The sequence below is a fragment of the Nicotiana tabacum genome, chromosome 1 (genome assembly GCF_000715075.1).
Source record: "Nicotiana tabacum cultivar K326 chromosome 1, ASM71507v2, whole genome shotgun sequence".
Taxonomy (NCBI): domain Eukaryota; kingdom Viridiplantae; phylum Streptophyta; class Magnoliopsida; order Solanales; family Solanaceae; genus Nicotiana; species Nicotiana tabacum.
Window position 1 is genome coordinate 90,828,764 of NC_134080.1, and position 20,365 is coordinate 90,849,128.

The window sequence follows — 20,365 nt, forward strand, 5'->3', positions numbered from 1 at the left end:
AATATGTGCAATGTCACAAAATTAAACTTCACAATACTCAATCTATCCCTATACTTACGAATCCTACCATTTTATTTCTTCTTTCATCACTGAGATTCAAAATCCCCAAACCTGAAACCCTAGACTCAAAAATGAAACTTCAAATCTTCTGATTTCTCTTGTGGTCTTTTAAATCAGATCATGCATGAAGGTTTTATACGGATTCATCATTGTTATTCGATGTCCAGAGAGACCTCTAGATGTTGGAGTTTGACTTGTTGTTTATCACTCATCAACGGTCAATTTTTCATTCTCATATTCCTAGGTAAAACTGCTTCATTATTTTCCCTCTGTGCTCTTCTGATTTCACTCCTTCCCTATCGTCATCTACCCGTTCGTCATCATCCACTACTTGTTTGAACTAATCTAAAAACCTAAGACTTGAATGCCACAATACAAAGGGTCATTTAATTCCTTCACCTAACACACTTATATACCATCTGAAATACAAAAAAGAAAGAAATAAATAGTAAGTTCCAAGGTTTCCTCACTCTTTACTGTTTTCTTTTCCGGTCCTGAGTTCGATTGTTGTACTGGTTTTGAGTATATCCTTAAACGGCTATTAAATCACTCTCGTTTGGTTTGCTTCCCGGTAGAAGGTCAGTATACACTGACCTTCCCTTTTTTCGATTATCTGTGTTATTTTATGCTTACCATGTCTTCTTCTGTTGATTATCTTTTGTTCGTGATATATGTTAGTAGTTTGTAATTGATTATTATTTTCTTCTTGCATATGTTATCCCTAATGTTTGAGTTAATTATTTCCTGATATTTTGTGTTTGTTCTAGTATGGCTAGTTAATCTATGTTAATGAACCTTATGACTTAACTGGACAGATAGTTGTTATAGTGAATGATCTGAATTCTGCTTAGCCTTTGTCATTATTAAAGGGTCTTCTGATGATTCTATGTGTGCTTGTTAAATGTAATACCATGTTTAGTTAGCTTGATCAAGTTGTGTTCTTAGACATTTTTTGATGTTCTAACGAGGGTTGAGGTCTGTTACAACTGTGCTATATTGGTTCTTAGATTATTAATAGTATACCATTAGTTAATATGTTTAAAAATGATCTCTATTATTGTATCCATGCCACACACTTAACTAACATGTTTGACTGAGCAATAGGTTGTTAAAACCATGTCTGTTGTGCATATTTTAAAGCTTACATGATCTGAACTTTTGTAAATAAATTCATTAGTTTAGTTATTAGGTTATCTGCCCCCATGATATGTTATGTATTCTTGTAACGCTTTGGAAACATCATTGTGTATAGGTTTGAGTATCTTCTGTTAACTCTCATACTTGTATGTTTACTCGGTTAAACTCATGAACTTCTTCTTTGCTCTTTTAAGAAGGATTCATGTCTAAACCATTATAATTTCCATTTAAAACTGCTTTATAGAATAAGAAGTTAAACCTTGTTTAATATAAGCTTGAACTATGTGAATATTTGAAATGTTATTGTTGTCACTCATAGGCTTAAGGAAACTCACTGAAACTTGTTTACCTTTTTTAATGAACACTGCCCTCATGCTTGTTTGATATCCTTGGCTCTTAAAAGACTTAGTTGTGAATTTGGATGTTGATTGAGAATCTAATAGGCTAAGAATCATGTTGTTAAGTTTGAAATAGCTTTATCTAATAGGCTAAGAATCATGTTGGGTGCCTCTACTGTTTGTTGTTATCTCTAAGGAATCTAATCAGGCCTGTTAGTATAGGTATTTAGTGTTGCACTCCCCTTTTCTCGTGAAATCGGGTTTCGATATTTATGAGACAACTCCTTTTGAGAGGGTAGGGAATTAGAATTGAAAGAGTCGCCACCTAACGGATTAAGGTGCGTTAGGGCACCTAAAGCAGATAACTCATGTTACTAGTTTATATCACCAGAGATCGAGTAAAGGCTCGAAATTACCTTGAGGGAAAGGTGTTAGGCACCCCTCGAGGTACACAACGGTGGGTCCCAGCCGAACTTAACTTGTGAATTAGTCTAAAAAAGTGAGAGGAATATTAATAGGGATGGGGGTCCTAAATTTTTTATCCTAAAGGATCACCCCGTGCAATATAAATAATACTTCGTAACTCTCTCGAGTTGGGGTGTTACTCATATGATTCAGCGGAAACAAACTATCTTTATCTGCTACCCGATTACTATCTTTAAGTTGTTACCTAAAGCGCTCTAATTGATTCTAGTTCGATTCCTATGTGTGCACTACCCGTCCCTTACCTATGGCCCTGGAGGTATTAGGACCTCTATTTGGGATAGTTCTAGACCCAGCATACGTTGCTCAAAAATGTAAAAGCCTAGTAGACAATCAAAAACAATTAGGACTTTCAGATAGCAAACAGATATAGGCTCATATTGACCTCCACATATAAACAACAAAAGCACGCAATTGATTCAACAAACCTTATTAACCTTAAAATCCTATAGGCAGGATGTCTATACGAGAAAACAGAGTGCAGAGGCAATTTTATTAAGGCGAGTGTTAAAACCTGTTGTTTGCCTACTGATTTTATTCAGCGTGGTCTGGGCAGTTCAGGCAGTTCTACATCACAATTATAAATCCAGGATTATTAAATCCTATAAGTATATTTCCTAAGTGATTGCCAAGGGCGATTGTATTTATAATCAATTGATAGAATCCTATAAGCATGATTTCTACGAGTTTGATGATTACATACCTATAGACATGATTTCTAGGTGTAGCACTAACTTTAACTTACAGAGATTGGTTATATTTCCTTTTAATCCTATAGGCATGATCTCTAACTGTCGTACTCACTTGAGTCCTATAGGCATGATTTCTAGGTTTGAAAGTGGTTTTAGTCCTATAAGTATGGTATCTTCTACTGAATTGATTTAAATCCTATAGGCATGATTTCTAGACTGATTTTCATCCTATAGGCATGATTTCTACGAGTTATGTATAGGCAGAAATTATGCAGATTGCCAGAAGATTGATCAAATCAAACATCGAGGTCCTATAAGCATGATTGCTAATTCACATTTGTTGGATTGATAGACCCTATGAGCAGGATTTCTAATATGCATTTCATTATCAACCCTATAAGCAGGACTTCTAATATGCAAGCACAAAATTAACAGCATCAATGAAAATCCTATAGACAGGATTTCTAAGCACAGTATATAACTCATACAGTTTTACCCAAATGAATAGAATTGACAGTATAACTAGATCCTATAGGCAGGATTTCTACCTAGTTTAGCAAAAGGAAATAAGAAAACCCCCCAGCTTTACTAAATATCCTCAGAATATGTTATTACAAAGTTATTACAAACTAGAATAGCAAATGAATTACACAATAGTAATAAGATACTATAGGGAGCCTTTATTAGGCCCAAATAACCGGGGAACCAGGCCTTCCAATCATAACAACTTTGAGGCACAGCATAGTGATTCATCCATGGCACATTAGCACCAGGTTTCTAGCGTGTCAAATTTCCCAAGGGCCTCAGGGACCCAGGGGAATGCTCACACCAGAACCATACATTCAGAAGATAGCTCATAAGAAATTGGAAAACCAGTCTCTAATGTGTCAGAGTTCACAGGAGTCTCATGTGGACCCTGAGCAGTGCCCATACTAGGGTGGTTGAGAACCTAAGGTCTAAGAGTGGAGTAAATCAGTGCAGAAAAAAGAGGTAAGGGCAGGTTTCTAAAACAGTTTGATTTCAGAAGAAACAAGATTTAGGACATAGAGTTGTTGGCAGAACTGCACCAAACAAGGTTATGCTCAAACTCATAGTTCAAGTAAGTTAGAGGTCTAGTTAAGCTAAACATTCATGCTAGTACCTAAGACAATCATTGTTTAATCACAGAAGTAATTAGGCAAAACAGTTAAGTTGTCCAGACACACGAAGTAAGCAACCATACAAAAATATGTAGAGTTGGTATTAATGAACCAATTTCATGCTAATAGTATTATAGGGATACTGAGTTTAGAACAAGTGTAAGATTAACAAGTAGTGTATGAAACAAATTTAGACATTAGGCTAACTTATAAGAGGATTCGTATTATTCAAAATAGCTTAATCCTAAGTCAACAGTGTCACTCATAAGACTAGATGAGATCATAGAATCACATAAAAATGACAGAATCATACTTGAAATTAAAATATTCTAGTCAAGAAAAGCATGGAGAATGAGATTGCAAAGGACTATATCATACCAATTAAGTAAGAAAGCAAGTAAATATGCCACAGCAGTTAAATTCCAGAATAACTTAGCCTTGGCTTTCAGTCAGCCAAAACCAGAGACAATTAGCACAGAATCAGAATAAGAGAGCTTAAGTTTTTTTTAGTGAGAGTGTGAGAGTTCAAGTCTGTCGTAAAGGGGAAAGGAGAGGGGTTTATATAGCACTAAACTAGGGTACATAAACATGGGAATAATCAATCAGCATATTTAAGGAAAAACTCAACACATTATAAAGGTAAGTCAGAGATAATAGTACATAGACGTGTGTGATAGTAATTACACCAGTCTAGGAATCAAAGATTCTCATGTAATAATTAAGGCGAGAACAAATAGACAGAATCAGTAAGAAAAGTGAAATAAGAATCGGAACCCTAATTTTAGGGTAAATAAAATTAGCCAGAATAATCGAAGGAATATAACATGCATATAGACAGCTATAGGAAAGTATTGAACAAAAAATAAGAATCATAACAGGTCTGAGCCCTAATTTTAGGGCAAATAAGCTGGTCAGCAAATTTACCAAAATCGCAATAGAGTGCATATAGACGAACATAAAGGAACATTAAAGGAGATACTCAACAAAAATAGAACTAGGACAGATTTTAAAAGATTTGAGCCCTAATTTTAGAGTAAGTAAAAAACTAGTACGGAAACCACAGGAGATTGTATAGAATTTTTAAGAAGATATTCAACCATAAATGGAACAAGAACATATCTTAAATATTTGAGCCCTAGTTTTAGGGAAAATAAATTAGACAACTTTTAATGAAAAAATCGCAAAGAAAATAGACATGCGGTGCGATTTTAACAACAATAAGAACAAAAATTAAACAGGTCTTAAAGATTTGAACCCTAATTTTAAGGGTAAACCAGAATTAAAAGAATCTCAGAGATTCATTCCGTAAAGAGATGAAGAATGAACATAGATGAAAAAAAGTGAAGGTTCGAACTAGATTTGGTTCAAAGCAAGAGAGATCCACTTGCCTTGTTAGGTAAGTGATTATGTAATACCATAATCGGTTAACCAGTAATAGGAGACGACCAATAAGGTAAGAAAATTGTCTGTGGATTCCATCTCTGAGTTGGAATCGAAGGGCAAAACGGGATTACGGCGCTAGGGTTTCAAAAGAGGAAGAGAGCGTTTAGGAGTTTAAGGATGGCGGATGATAGAGAAATGGGGGAATTAGGGTTAGGAGTGGTTAATTAAAAAGGTAAGAGTGAACGGGAGCCATTGATCTTGAGAGATCAACGGTTAGGATTAAAGGTAAACGGGGCGGGTCATATAAAATAGGTACTGACCGTGTTTTAATAAGAGGTTGTTTGGTTTAGGCTCAGGAGATATTGGGCTGGTGTAAAGGTGTTGGGCTTGTGTATTGGGTAGTTTTAAGTCCGAAAATAGGAGTAATTTAGGGCTAGATTTTATCTACCCAATTAAATCAGTAAATAATTTATAAAAAATAATTAATAAAATAACAAAAATATCACTTGTGCATAAAAATGATTTAAAATAATTACTTAATATTATAAAAATATAAAAAGTCATTTTTATGTAAATAATGTAATTATGCATATATATAGGCTATTATTGCAAAATATGCAATTTTAGCCTAAGGATGCAAAAAATAAATATATTTAAAGCTTAATATGGATATAAATGATGCAAATTAGATAATAAATTATAATAAAATTATTTGTGATGTAATTAATATTTATTTATATAAAAATGCAGGAATAAATTGATTAAAAGTCTTTAAAAATTATAAAAAATTATGGAAAAGTACTTGGTGATGCTCATGCATTATTTTGAAGGTGTATATGCATATTTGAAATATGTGAGGGAAAAATTGGGTATCAACATTAGTATAGTGAGGCCTCAACTATAAGTACGTCTGTTTCTTATTGTTCTGGAGATCATGTGAATGATCGTTGGAGTGTTGTAAACATAGTTAAGGATGCTTGAAAGTTTAAACCTGCCAATAGAACTAAAGAAGTTAATATGTGTGTTTTCCCTACCCCTTGGATCACCCAACTTATCGTTTTTAACTTGGATTAGTTTGCTGATGGTTGCCATGAACTCTCCATTTCTGCGTCTGATGATTTATATCCTTAAATGTTCTAATACGTGTTATAAATGAATGTTGAATGTCCCTGGACATTGTAAATACTTGCGGCAACTTACATTCTTGTGTTTGGATTATGATCCTAAAGTTAGTAATGTAATCTTGTACAGTTCATAACCTTGTACCTTGATGATAGTGTTCTGTATAGCTTCTGTTGCAATTTTGTATGTCTAAACTTTATGCTTACGATTGCTACCATATTGATTATTAAAGTGAATACCTCATTTGTAGCTAAACCTTTGGGAAAGACTGAGTGCGAGTGATTAGGGGTATTTGGGGTAGGACCTAATTTGTGGTTAAGATGCCCTCTCTGACACAAGCACTGCTTGGGGTCTTTGAGATCTTTGTGAATTCTGAAGTGCCACAGATCCAAAGAGTGTCTTGCCCATGAATAATGATTATCCCTAACCCTGTAATCACCAACTCTTATTAATCTCTTTAGGATTAGTACAAATGAAGATAGTTTCATTGTGTTCTTCAATCTTGTTTACTCTTTGTTATATTATCTTGTTGGGCCTCAAATTGATTTCACTAATGGTCTTTATCATATTTTGTATGTATGATTGAATTGGTCCTGCTGAGTTCTTTAGAACTCAGGCCCAAGTCCAACTTAGGATACTCTTTTCGAAGTCTGTCGCTGCTTCAAGTCTGCTGGGCCTGCATTTCCCTTGGTCCAATTTCGAGTCAAGTTCCCTTTCCTTTCTCGCTCTTAGATAAATGAAGAATGTTGTTTATTCTCTATATATATATGTGATACTAACGTTGTTACTGAAATATTTCTGTTATGTTTTTTATTATTTTAGGAAATAGGCAAACCAAAGCCATTGGTACATAAAGAAAGAATCTGAGCTTATCTGTCATATTCACTTAAGTATTTCAATCATTTATTCTTAATAAATAAAAGACTCCGTTTTGATTATCCCTAACCATTTCTGTACATCCTTTTGAGTTTGGACAGATTTGAGAAATAAACAATATTTTTACGAATGAATTAGAACTGAAAGGATGTTTATAAGGCTGTTTTTAAACAAGTAAAAATCAACATAGCTACTAATTGCGAACATGTAACTTAAATGATATTTCCAAAAAAAATATGGCTTCAATGGGAACTTAATTTCAAAAGTCCGTAATGCATTTCCTAGTATCCTTTGTTCCACTATATTACATAACTTAGCCAAAGTATTTACAAAATATTCAAAACATGGCCATATTTTACAAGTCTTTCCCAACTTTATAGATACATCATTTTTCAAAAGACTTTTTTTATAAATTACAAAACTTTATAAAACCTATGCCCTCTTTTCAAAGTGCATTTACCACTTTCTATAAAAATAAGTTGACTTTAAACAAGACTTAGAATAGTTTCAGACCTTAAGTATTAATCAAGTAGAATACAGACTTCACTTCTCTAAACCTAGCCTAAGTTCTCAGGAGCTACCTCAGTTCGATTTTAGGGGATGCCTAACACCTTTCCCTAGAAAAATAAGAACCATTGCCCAAATCTCACCGGCTAGTAGACCAATAGGATAATAATATAATAACTAAACGTACCCTTAGTATACCTTAAAATATTAGGTGGAGACTCGCTTTTATCAACGACAGAGAAACCACTAGTTTAATCTTGTTTTGATATGTGGAAAATAGGGTGCAACAGCGTTTACACCATCAAGAGAAAAACATGAGACGGTGGCCCTAGGGGGATGTATCCTTATCCACACGTTGCACAGACAACTCACATGACATATATAACAACCGCACGGATCATTCACATGCTATCATAACTCAGATCTGGACGGACCACTCGCGTGCTATCAACTCAGTCCATATCACACAGAAAGCATATGCAAAAATACATGTACATGAACAATGGATATCAAATTACATATTCATGAACTTATATAAGTGACATGCTAAAGGTGTAGGCATGTGCAAAGTGTACTACCATAGTTCAAAATAGGCGATTGCTCCACAAAAGTAACAATTAACATGTTTGAGCAAGAGTTTAACCAACGAATAGCCTCTAACTTGATTCAATTAACTCACAAAGGGGGTAAAACATAAGAAGCGTGATAACATGAAGCTTAGCAATAAATTCAAAGCATAACATAGACTAAGCACTACCCTGAGCATGGATAAAACCTTGGTGTACGCACATGGGCTCAACCCCTCACATGTGCATCACCCATAGCACGTATCCTCAATAATAACTTACGCAACTAGTGCCTCAACCAAGTTTAGGTATGATACTTACCTCAAACAATCAAAATCAATACTCTAGAAATTCCTTCTTGCGCGAATCAACCTTCAAACGGCTCGAATCTAGTCAAAATAACTTAACAATATCAATAAAGGTCATAGAAAATAACCCCAAATAAGAAAGCTTTGATCTTTACACAAACACGCAAAGTCAACCAAAAATTCAACTACGGGCTCGTACCCCAGAACAAGACACAAAACTCATTAATCCCGAATATTTATTCGAATACGAGTCTAAATATATGTGTTTTATCCAAATGTGACCTCAAATCGACCCCCAAATCACCAAATTTTCACTCTCAAAAAACCATAGAGAAAATACCCTAAATTTCTCCTATAGATCACATGGTCTAGGTTTAATAATCCACGGGGAAACAAGATCTAAAATTAAAATCAAGTAAAGGATACTTACCCTTCAAATTGCAGTGAATACCTCTCAAACAATCGCCCCTAGACGAGCTCCAAAACAAATGAAAAATAAACCAAACCCTCGAAATAAATATTCTGCCCAAGAGATTTCCGCTTTTGCATACCAAATTGCGCTTCTGCGGCTCCACTTCTGCAGGGAATGTCTTGCTTCTACGAGTTCACTTAACTTCCCGACCAGCCACACCTGCGTCCAAACTTCTGTTTTAGCAGAACTGCTTTTCAGTCAAGGCCTCACATATACGCCATTGCATCTGCGCTAATATTCTGCATTTGCGGACTTTGCCCCTCAATAATCCTCATTCGCTTCTGCGCACATAATCCTGCAGGTGTGGCTTTGCACCTGCACACCTCTTCTTCATAGGTGCGGTTGCACCAAATCTACCACCAACCAGCTATGCTCGACCACCTTCTGGGTGGTCCAAAACCCACATGAGGCCCTTGGGACCCCACCCGAGCATACCAAAAGGTCCAAAAAACAACACAGACCTAATAGGGGTCTCAAATTACACAAAATAACATCAAAACCATGCATCGCACCTTGATTCAATCTTATGGAACTAATTGACTTCCAACTTTTCAAAACTCATGCCGAATCACATCTAATCAACTTGGAATGACCTCAAATTTTGTACATAAGTTCCAAATGGAAAAACCAACCTATTTCAACTACCGAAACCAAATTCCAAACCGGATAGCACCAAAGTCAACTCCCAGTCAGCGCTGTGAACCTTCCAAACTTTCAAATTGACAACTTTCGACAAATAGAACAAAATCAACCTAGGAACTTCCAAATCCAAATCTGGACAAACTCCTATGTCCAAAATCATCATAAGAACCTATTGGAACCATCAAAATACCACTTAGGGGTCGTATTCACAAAATTTGGTTAACTCTTACTAGTTAAGCCTCCAACCATAGAACTAAGTGTTCCAATTCACTCCAAAACCCTCCCAAACCAAACATCCTCATAGTCATATAATAACAAATACACATACAAGAAGTATTAAATAGGGGAACAGGGTTAAATATACCAAACGACCGGCCGTGTCATTACAACAAATTTCTTGAGTGTATACATGATTCTTTAACTGTGTATCTTCTCTATATGCTAGTTCTTAAATGTATATGCCTTTTTAAGCATATATTCTCTATATGTCATATGATTTAACAATTGATTCAAGTACATATCTTCTCTATAAGCCAAGCTATGCAACATGACTTTTCTAATCATGCAGATCTACACTATATGCAACTGTTGAAGAATCACTTAACATTTCATGCATATCTTCTTTATATGAAACTGCAGGATGATTATTTGATATTTTACTCATATCTTCTCTATATGCAAGTTTTTGATTTAGTAAAATTAGATGCATATTGTCTCTATATGTTGAACTATTTAACTAGAATAGTACATTTGTCACGACCCAAACCGATGGGCCGCGACGGGCACCCGGTACCTTACTCAACCGAATACCAACGTAACGCATCTTTCTTATTACATCATCATATACACGTGACATACAGGCCTAATAGGCCAACATAATCATTTATAAACTCAAAATATAGGCCGACAAGGCCGTACAATCTTTCACGTACACGACATATGTCTACAAGCCTCTAAGAATACGCAAATACCATAAAGTTCGAGATAGAGTCCCGCCGTACCAAACAATATACGTCTAACTCATACTAACCAAACAAGCAACTCCAAAGCAAATGGAGCGCACCAACATCTTTCGCTGAGTTGATAGCCTACATGGAGGGCTCTCGACCTGTCTATCGGGACTGCGGGCATGAAACGCAACGTCCCCAGGCAAAAGAGACGTTAGTACGAATAATGTACTGAGTATGTAAGGCACATAAATAAATACATAAGAGACATGGAAGATATATAGAGTATATGACTCAACTTGTAAGTCTGAATAACTTTGTAAATCATAAATTATTTTAGCATCATGCCTATGCGTATGAATGTCATGTTGTGCATAGGTACATGTTTCATAACATCATCAGCCTCTGAGGGCATCCCATCATATCATATCGGCCACTACGGGCAAAATCATCATCATATACCAGCTGATCGGTGGTGGTGCGTATATAATGCCATAACCTTTCCCATATCACATATACATATATACATACATATACGCGTATATAACGCCGTTTGAATCATATATACATATATATGCATATATAACGCCGTTTGAATCATATTTCGGCCACTATGGGCAACATCATCATCATATACCAGCTGATCAGATGGTGGTGTGTATATAACGCCATAACCTTTTCCCATATTCCATATAAATTTATTTACATTTATACGCGTATATAACGCCATATGGTCATGGGTCAATGCACATGAATGCAATGCATGGAAAGTACGTCAATAAAATCATTCGGAAGGTCATAAGACCACTTTGCCTCTTGAGCAATATCATAAAGTAACATCTTTTTAACTTTCGTATTTTTCTGAAACCCACGAACAAATGATAAAATATTTTGACACATGGTAATTAAAGAACATAAATGTTTATATTACTTTTATGAGTAGAGTCACTTATAGAGTTTGTGCATTTGCACGTTTCGTTTATATCGTATGGATCATGCCAAGAGAAAGAAGGGATAGCCTTAACATACCTGTTCCTTGAATTATTGAACGAAATGAATCTTCTGCTTCTACGAAATATGAACGAAATACTGCTTTTGATCTATGAAGCTTTCTTTTTAAACTTAATCTCGCTTCTGCTTTAATTGTTTTGAATAACAATGTCTTGTGTGCAAGACTTTGACGTAATACTATTTTCTTGTCTAAAAGGAATAAAATAGCAAATAAACATGAAAGAAGGAAACATAAAATTCTTGAAAGAATGGTAGGATAAGGTGAAAATTGTCTCATAGACTTTACCAGACGCAGCAATGAAAAGGAAACTATAACGAATTAGCCCTTTTTCGTTTGGTGGCTTGCTCGTTCATATGGTGATGTATATGGCCACATATTTTAGTCTTAATCTAGTATTGCCACCTAATTTCAAGACCAAAATAGTCACCCTTCCTTCAAAGCATGGCTGCCACGTTAGGTCATTAGGTACTTATCAAAATACTTTAATAAATCAGCCACAATTATTAATTTGCTAGGTAATGTTCCATTACCCAATAATTAACCACACAATTAAGACCTATCTTCACTTACTTAAAATAATACCCACTTTTAATAAACCTTATATACCTTAATATCATGGCCATGTGGTACCTTGTATGGTACTAGTCCATAAATAACGGCTATTTGAGCTTAGGCCGTATTTTATTCCAAATTGTCCATTTTCAACGAAACTCGTTTTTTTTTACTTGCTTCCCCTTTTCACCTTTATGAATTTACTTATTACTTGTTTGAACTAGAGTAATCCTTATAATCTCCAAATAATCTTTTCTTTGGACTAATGTCAGTTACCTTATGAGAAATTCAACGTACAACACTACAGGGTGCAACATCGTCGTAATGTAGTACTGTGGGATGTGATATTGACGTAATATTGCAGGGTGTAACATCATTCCCCCCTTTGGAACATTCGTCCTCGAATGTTGACTGATGTTCTTATCATACTTATAACCCATAGCTCTCGTGAATACTTTAGTTATCCTCTTGCCATCTAGGTGACTGTTCTGTGAATGAATCCTAAAAGTTAGGGCATTCCCCCCTTTAGGCCTCTTTGTCATGCCATGACTTGTATTCGGAAATCCTTCCAATCTCGTAACTGCTTCTACCTTCCATTATGCAGTTTCTATGACACTGACCTTGTAAGTGTGCCTATGCGACTCTCTTCTCCTTTTTCCTCCAACTTTTAGCCAATCTTAAAGTTCTTCGCTTGGTATTTTTTTGAACTTACGAATATTTCTATATCTTATTTTATAGACCTGGTTATCCATTTGTATGACTTTATAGCATCTACATAGGTCATATTATACCATAACACTTAACTCGATTTCTCGTTACTGAGGTCTGCTACAAAATCTCTAGTTACTTTCATTGCTCATCTTGTACATATAAATATATGTCCTCTAATGCCTCCACATTACTGTTCATCTTTAAGAATGACGACCTAATATCCTCTCATACTTTGTAACTTTTATCCATCCATTGTTGATTCACTTCAATTTTGATCCATAATCCACCCCTGATAACTTAACCTTTTATGTAATATTGCAGCTAGGATTCACGTTTTACCGGGGTACATCTGAAATGATTAGATTGACCCACTTGGGGCGATACCCTGCTTTCAGAACCGTATCTCATGACATCCCAATATGATTCACCTTGAGTGGGTATTTTAATCATGCCCAATTCATGAGATCCCTTTCTTTTATCCGTCAGATCATTACTTAATTGAAGGCCCAAACGTCATTTTTTGTCTATAATAATTACCCCTCATTCTATTAATAGGGTAGCATTCCATTTTTTATGAATGCTATAAATCTTAGATTCATTTGAGTTCATTTAGGCTATACTGAACTTTTAATAACTTAGAGAAACCATTATCCCTCTTATTTCCATGGACTTATCCATTCTCGTCGCCTTTTCACTTGTCTTTCCTCATTCTTACTCATATTTTCTTAAAACTTTGTCGCTCTACCATACTTTAGTTTGCGACCTATAAATATTCATTTATAATACTCGCAACTTTCCTTCAACTTGCTTACACCATATATTTTCTTATATTATTCTGGAATGTCAAGCGATACATTACACCGTCTCCAACTCTTCTCTATTCTGTTAACTAGATCTCTCAGTACTTAGAAACCATAGGTTGGAAGACATGCTGCTGACGATGCCGTTATCATTTCCAGTTACTAGATTCTCGTGCTGATAGCCTTCAATCCGTAGTAAGGACTATTCACGATCTTCTGCCTTTGAGTATCTCGTACGCTGTGTACCTTTACATTACTTACCTTAAAATCTCGCATCATATCTTCTATCTCTTTCCTGACCTCCCTTCCACCTAGGAGTAATTCACGTCCATAACTTAAAGCTCTATTATAATACTCGCACCTCTGGAGCATACACAATCCGGTGGGAGCTTCGTGCTGACTTCTTATAAGGCTGGTACTTCTTCTAACTTGCTTCCTTGTATAGCCATTATAGATTATGGTTGTTGTGTTATTTCTCTTGAACATCTGATATTAAGAGTGATTCTATCATGTTCTTAAGCAAAACTTCTATAATTTTTCTGGGTCCAATAATCATACTTCTGATTTACTTGGGTTATGTAATTCTTTAGTTTCCTCTTCCTTCTAATCAGCCTTTATGTAGGCTTAAGTTGTCTTCCCATCTGTGGCTCATGGTATCAGTTATTACCTTAGCTTTTCATGGGCATTATGGAATATCCATGATACAATCTTTTGTCTATGCCCTGAGCTCAATTCTTTCTTTTAACTTATACCAGAGTCTTCTATGGCTGTATGATTGTCAACAAATATGCTGCCTGGATAATGCTCCAAAATCTTGAGTGTATCCATAACGTACTAACTATGGATCATTGATCAAATAATTCTTTCATTCCATCTTTAGCTTATCTTAGTGCCCACACTTTCCAGAGTTTTCATACAACTCATATGATCTCGAATATTACTTTTAATTCTTACTTCCTGATCACTAGTCACGGTAGATTCCTCTTTCTTATGGAGGATGTACAATATTGTTGTGAAACTTGTTGTTACAAGACCATTTCCTCTCTAGGTCGTTGTGCTTAGATTGAAGCCTTTTTTCTTATTTCCTCAGCTAGTCTTTCGTTGTAGTACTTAGGGAGAACCCTTGACTCTCGTAAAGTTGTGGGCTTATTACACACCTTTTTGATATTCTTACTTGCCTATAATCATCAGTAGTTGCTTACTTCCATGCCCTTGTGCTTGTATGGTTGCTTCTAAACTGATATTTTGACTACCTTCCCAGCGGCACTTTCTTTTATCCCCGTAACACTCATATGGTACTTTTAACTATCCCGACTCTTGTTTGAATATATCTCAAGTATTATAATGATATTCTCCGAGGCTGAATTCTCCATGTTGGGTTCTACTATGTTTATTTTACACGATCTGATGACTCGTCTGTAATCTCCTGTTTAGCCATAACTGAGATCTTCCTGTCCAATTACTAACTACGTTGGCCCATTCTCGTATCAATATTCTTCGTAATCTTTCTTGGATTATTTACTTTGTTTTAACTTACATCTCGCATTGGCTCCTTATTTATTAATAACAGCTCAAGCAAGAACCTTTACTTCCTCTCCTAGACGTCGTGCTTGCACAATATTATTGAATCGTAATGTATTTGTAAGATTTGGATAAGTGCCATCTCATTCCTCTTTCATTTATCGCATTCTTCCTTTACCATTCTATAGTCACTAGAACCACTTTATTCTGACTTAATGCCACATCACTCCATATTCCCCCCTTTAGGAGTGTACTAAGAGCTGAAGCCACGAGGATCTACCTATAGATGTTTTACCTCTTCATCTTTGGCGTCGTTTCTCAACATCAATGATCCTTACTCACCTTGAAAAATCCCCTTACTCGCGAGGGTGACACTTAATGTAACCGGTACATACAGTCCATTAAGCTTAACTTTGCTAACATTGCTTGCTTTAGGGAAGCGTCTTCCTAAATGACCATTCTCTGAAATTCTCATGAACCTCCTTCTATTGTCCGTCCTATTATTGCCGGAATGCGATATGAAATTCTCATAATGCTGATTATTACCAAATTACTCAGTCCCTAATTCATATTTAGTTTATCTTATTCACCAGCCCATACTGATTTCTATTACTCTGGGTCTAACTTTTCCTCTTGGTAATCGCGCTAGAGTTGCGAACTTATTTCTCGAAATGAGGACATGATTGTATGGCCTATACTCTTTTGTTGTCCTAAGGCCTGCCACCCCTCGTCTCTTCCTTCACTTGATTATAGATTTTGTAATATTGTCATCTTTTGATCTACCGGTGTCATCCATGTACCGCATCTTACTCATAATGCTTCATTAACGTTTTTCTTATTTCTCGCTAACATTTATGCCTATCACTTTATTATAAAAACTCGAACAAGACATTCTTTTGATTTTAGCTTTCCATTACTCCATCCAGTGGCTCTTCAAGTTGCTTAACGTTTTCTCTTTACTAGGGACGAGCAACACTAAGGTAATATGTATCCGTTCAAGGCTTATAGTGCATGTCTTTGTAGTACACATATCTAGCTGCACTATCTTAGAGTGTACTATCTAGTTGTCTCATAAAGAAATCTATTAGCACATTTGCAATATCCTTTGGAAATGTCAACTGACGCAATCAATTCATCCATCTTATCTTCTTATACTACTTTTGTTAACCCCCATATGGCATATCTGGAAGGGGTGCGACCAATTGTATATACCTCTGTTACTATTGAAGATAACTCAAAAAGCTTATGTCCCTCAGCCTTAATTATAAGCGTTGTTAACCATCATCAACTGGGCATCTCGTACCCTTTTTTCACCTTGCTCCTTTTACTTGCTGAAACTTGTACTTATCTTCCTAATCTCTCATTGTTCTTTACGATAAAGATGGATAGGCATTCTTGCCTTAAGGCTTCTTATCAGGAAGCTTACACCTTTCATTACACCAATAATCTGCTAAAGACCTCATTTACTTATCGTAGACATCATACAAAAATCCAACTCCTCTGACTCAGCTTTTCCACAACTATCTCTCTTTCCAACCTTCTTTCCGGATGTAGGCATCGTCTTATTACGAATAAAATAGATTTTTGAATTGAATCTTACAAGTGAGCTCTACCACACGATCTAGAGTAAGAAGAAAGATTGACAATCCTAAATGCCTTGTAGCCTCCTAGTTATAAGTGTGGTGCACGACCCACACGATCTAGACACGGCTTGTAGACTTCCTAGGACAGAACTGCTCTGATACCACTTTTGTCACGACCCAAACCGATGGGCTGCGACGGGCTGCGACGGGCACCCGGTATCTTACTCAACCGAATACCAACGTAACACATCTTTCTTATTACATCATTATATACACGTGACATACATGCCTAATAGGCCAACATAATCATTTATAAACTCAAAATATAGGCCGACAAGGCCGTACAATCTTTCACGTACACGACATATGTCTACAAGCCTCTAAGAATACACAAATACCATAAAGGTCGAGACAGAGTCCCGTCATACCAAACAATATACGTCTAACTCATACTAACCAAACAAGCAACTCCGAAGCAAATGGAGCGCACCAACATCTTTCGCTGAGTTGATAACCTACATGGAGGGCTCTCGACCTGTCTATCGGGACCTACGAGCATGAAATGCAGCGTCCCCAGGCAAAAGGGACGTTAGTACGAATAGTGTACTGAGTATGTAAGGCACATAAATAAATACATAAGAGACATGGAAGATATATAGAGTATATGATTCAACCTGTAAGTCTGAATAACTTTGTAAATCATAAATTATTTTAGCGTCATGCGTATGCGTATGAATGTCATGTCGTTCATAGGTACATGTTTCATAACATCATCAGCCTCTGAGGGCATCCCATCATATCATACCGGCTACTACAGGCAAAATCATCATCGTATACCAGCTGATCAGGTGGTGGTGCGTAGATAATGCCATAACCTTTCCCATATCCCATATACATATATACATACATATATACGCGTATATAACGCTGTTTGAATCATACATACATATATATGCGTATATAATGCCATTTGAATCATATTTCGGCCACTGTGGGCAACATCATCATCATATACCAGTTGATCAGGTGGTGGTGTGTATATAACGCCGTAACCTTTTCCCATATTCCATATACATATATTTACATATATACGCATATATAACACCATCTGGTCATGGGTCAATGCAAATGAATGCAATGCATGAAAAGTACGTCAATAAAATCATTCGAAAGGTCATAAGACCACTTTGCCTCTTGAGCAATATCATAAAGTAACATCTTTTCAACTTTCGTATTTTTCTGAGACCCATGAACAGATGATAAAATATTATGACACATGAGAATTAAAGAACATAGATATTTCTATTACTTCTATGAGTAGAGTCACTTATGGAATTTGTGTATTTGCACGTTTCCTTCATATCATATGGATCATGCCAAAAGAAAGAAGGGATAGCCTTAACATACATGTTCCTTGAATTATTGAACGAAATGAAGCTTCTGCTTCTGCGAAATATGAACGAAATAATGATTTTGATCTATGAAGCTTTCTTTTTAAACTTAATCTCGCTTATGCTTTAATTGTTGTGAATAGCAATGTCTTGTGTGCAAGACTTTGACGTAATGCTATTTTCTTGTCTAAAAGGAACAAAATAGCAAATAAATATGAAAGAAGGAAACATAAAATTCTTGAAAGAATGGTAGGATAAGGTGAAAATTGTCTCATTGACTTTACCAGACGCAGCAATGAAAAGGAAACTATAACGAATTAGCCCTTTTTCGTTTGGTGGCTTGCTCGTTCATATGGTGATGTATATAGCCACATATTTTAGTCTTAATCTAGTATTGCCACCTAATTTCAAGACCAAAATAGTCACCCTTCCTTCAAGGCATGGCTGTCACGTTCGGTCATTAGGTACTTATCAAAATACTTTAATAAATCAACCACAATTATTAATTTACTAGGTAATGTTCCATTACCCAATAATTAACCACACAATTAAGACCTATCTTCACTTACTTAAAATAATACCCACTTTTAATATACCTTATATACCTTAATATCATGGCCATGTGGTACCTTGTATAGTGCTAGTCCATAAATAACGGGTATTTGAGCTCAGGCCGTATTTTATTCCAAATTGTCCATTTTCAACGAAACTCGCTTTTTTGACTTGCTTCCTCTTTTCACCTTTACGAATTTACTTATTACTTGTTTGAACTAGAATAATCCTTATAATCTCCAAATAATTGTTTCCTTGGACTGATATTAGTCACCTTATGAGAAATTCAACGCACAACACTACAGGGTGCAACATCGTCGTAATGTAATACTGTGGGACGTGATATTGATGTAATATTGCGGGGTGTAACAACATGTTTACCGTGAAAATGGTAATAATAATTAAATTTGTTGATGGGACTCTAAAAATATGTGATCTATTTTTATGCTAGTTGTTAAGTAGTTGATGCTAGATAGGTGAAGATAAAAGAGGAAATGCGAGCTAAAATGGAATTATAACCAAACCAAGTGGTATGCTATTCGGGCCTCGAGGTCGATGCCTGAGCTCCGACTCGAGCTATTGGGGATAATTGGGAAAGGTCTAACAGATATGATATAGTTAAGGGAGGCTCTTTACGGCCAATGACAAGTAATAAATGAAGAACAAGTATGCAGCCACTAAATATGAGCAATAATACCGAGAGAATATGTTAGAGAGAAAAGAAAGAGTTCTTGTATATTTCGTGTGGGATGGTTGGAGCAACAGAGTTTACAAAGTGCCTAGGATCCCCCTTATATAGGAGGGGAAATCCAAACATAGTACAAGATACATTAATGATAAAGAAAGCGCGATGGGACAGCTGACTAGCTTCATGATGCAGGCGCAGACCAGCTTTAGACTAGCCTGATAGATTTAACCGGCCCCGGCTGCATTCTTCGGAAACTCCCCATGCCCGTTGGGGTCTCGGCCAATATTATCCCCAGGCCGGGTGTCGATAGATCTTGAGGGGGGGTACTCGGTCCATGGTCTCGAGCCTACGAGGAGATCTCCCGAAATGTCTTATTAACGAGATATTGGTCCCCCCCAATTTCGTTGTGTATAGATAGTCCCCGCATTTCTTAGAGAGAAGCGATAAGAAACAATTTTGACATCCCACTCTACGGGCTTCCCGTAATGACGTCGTGCTGATGACACAAGCCTCCATGATTACCGAAACGTTTTGTCATTTTTCTTTTTCAGGGCCATTCAATGCGTCATGGTTTCTCATTCTTCGGGGTCATAATGTCACCGTTGATTCAGCTCCTATGGACGCATTGAATGCGCTTGTCGTTACATTTTTCAAGGGTGATAATGGCGTCGTCGATTACTTTTCCCCCTTTTTCTATATACGGGGCCTCCTGGGATCAGTCTTTCATCCAAGTATCCTTCGATACCTATCCATTTCTCCTTTCTTGCTATCTTTACTCTTTGTTGTTCACCATGTTTGAGGCCCATGGCCTCAAAATTTTATGGCGATATCAGGCATACTACGGCCTATCTCCTAGACCTTCTCTGGTCGAGCGAGATTACGT

At 36.3% G+C, this 20,365-nt stretch overlaps 1 long non-coding RNA gene across 1 annotated transcript; it reads left to right on the plus strand.

The window, feature by feature from the left end:
• Positions 1-501: 501 nt before the first annotated feature.
• LOC107800839 (uncharacterized) lies at positions 502-7,239 on the plus strand. The gene is made up of 2 exons (XR_001651510.2): positions 502-638; positions 6,964-7,239. It is a non-coding gene; the product is annotated as an uncharacterized LOC107800839 (long non-coding RNA).
• Positions 7,240-20,365: the final 13,126 nt, after the last annotated feature.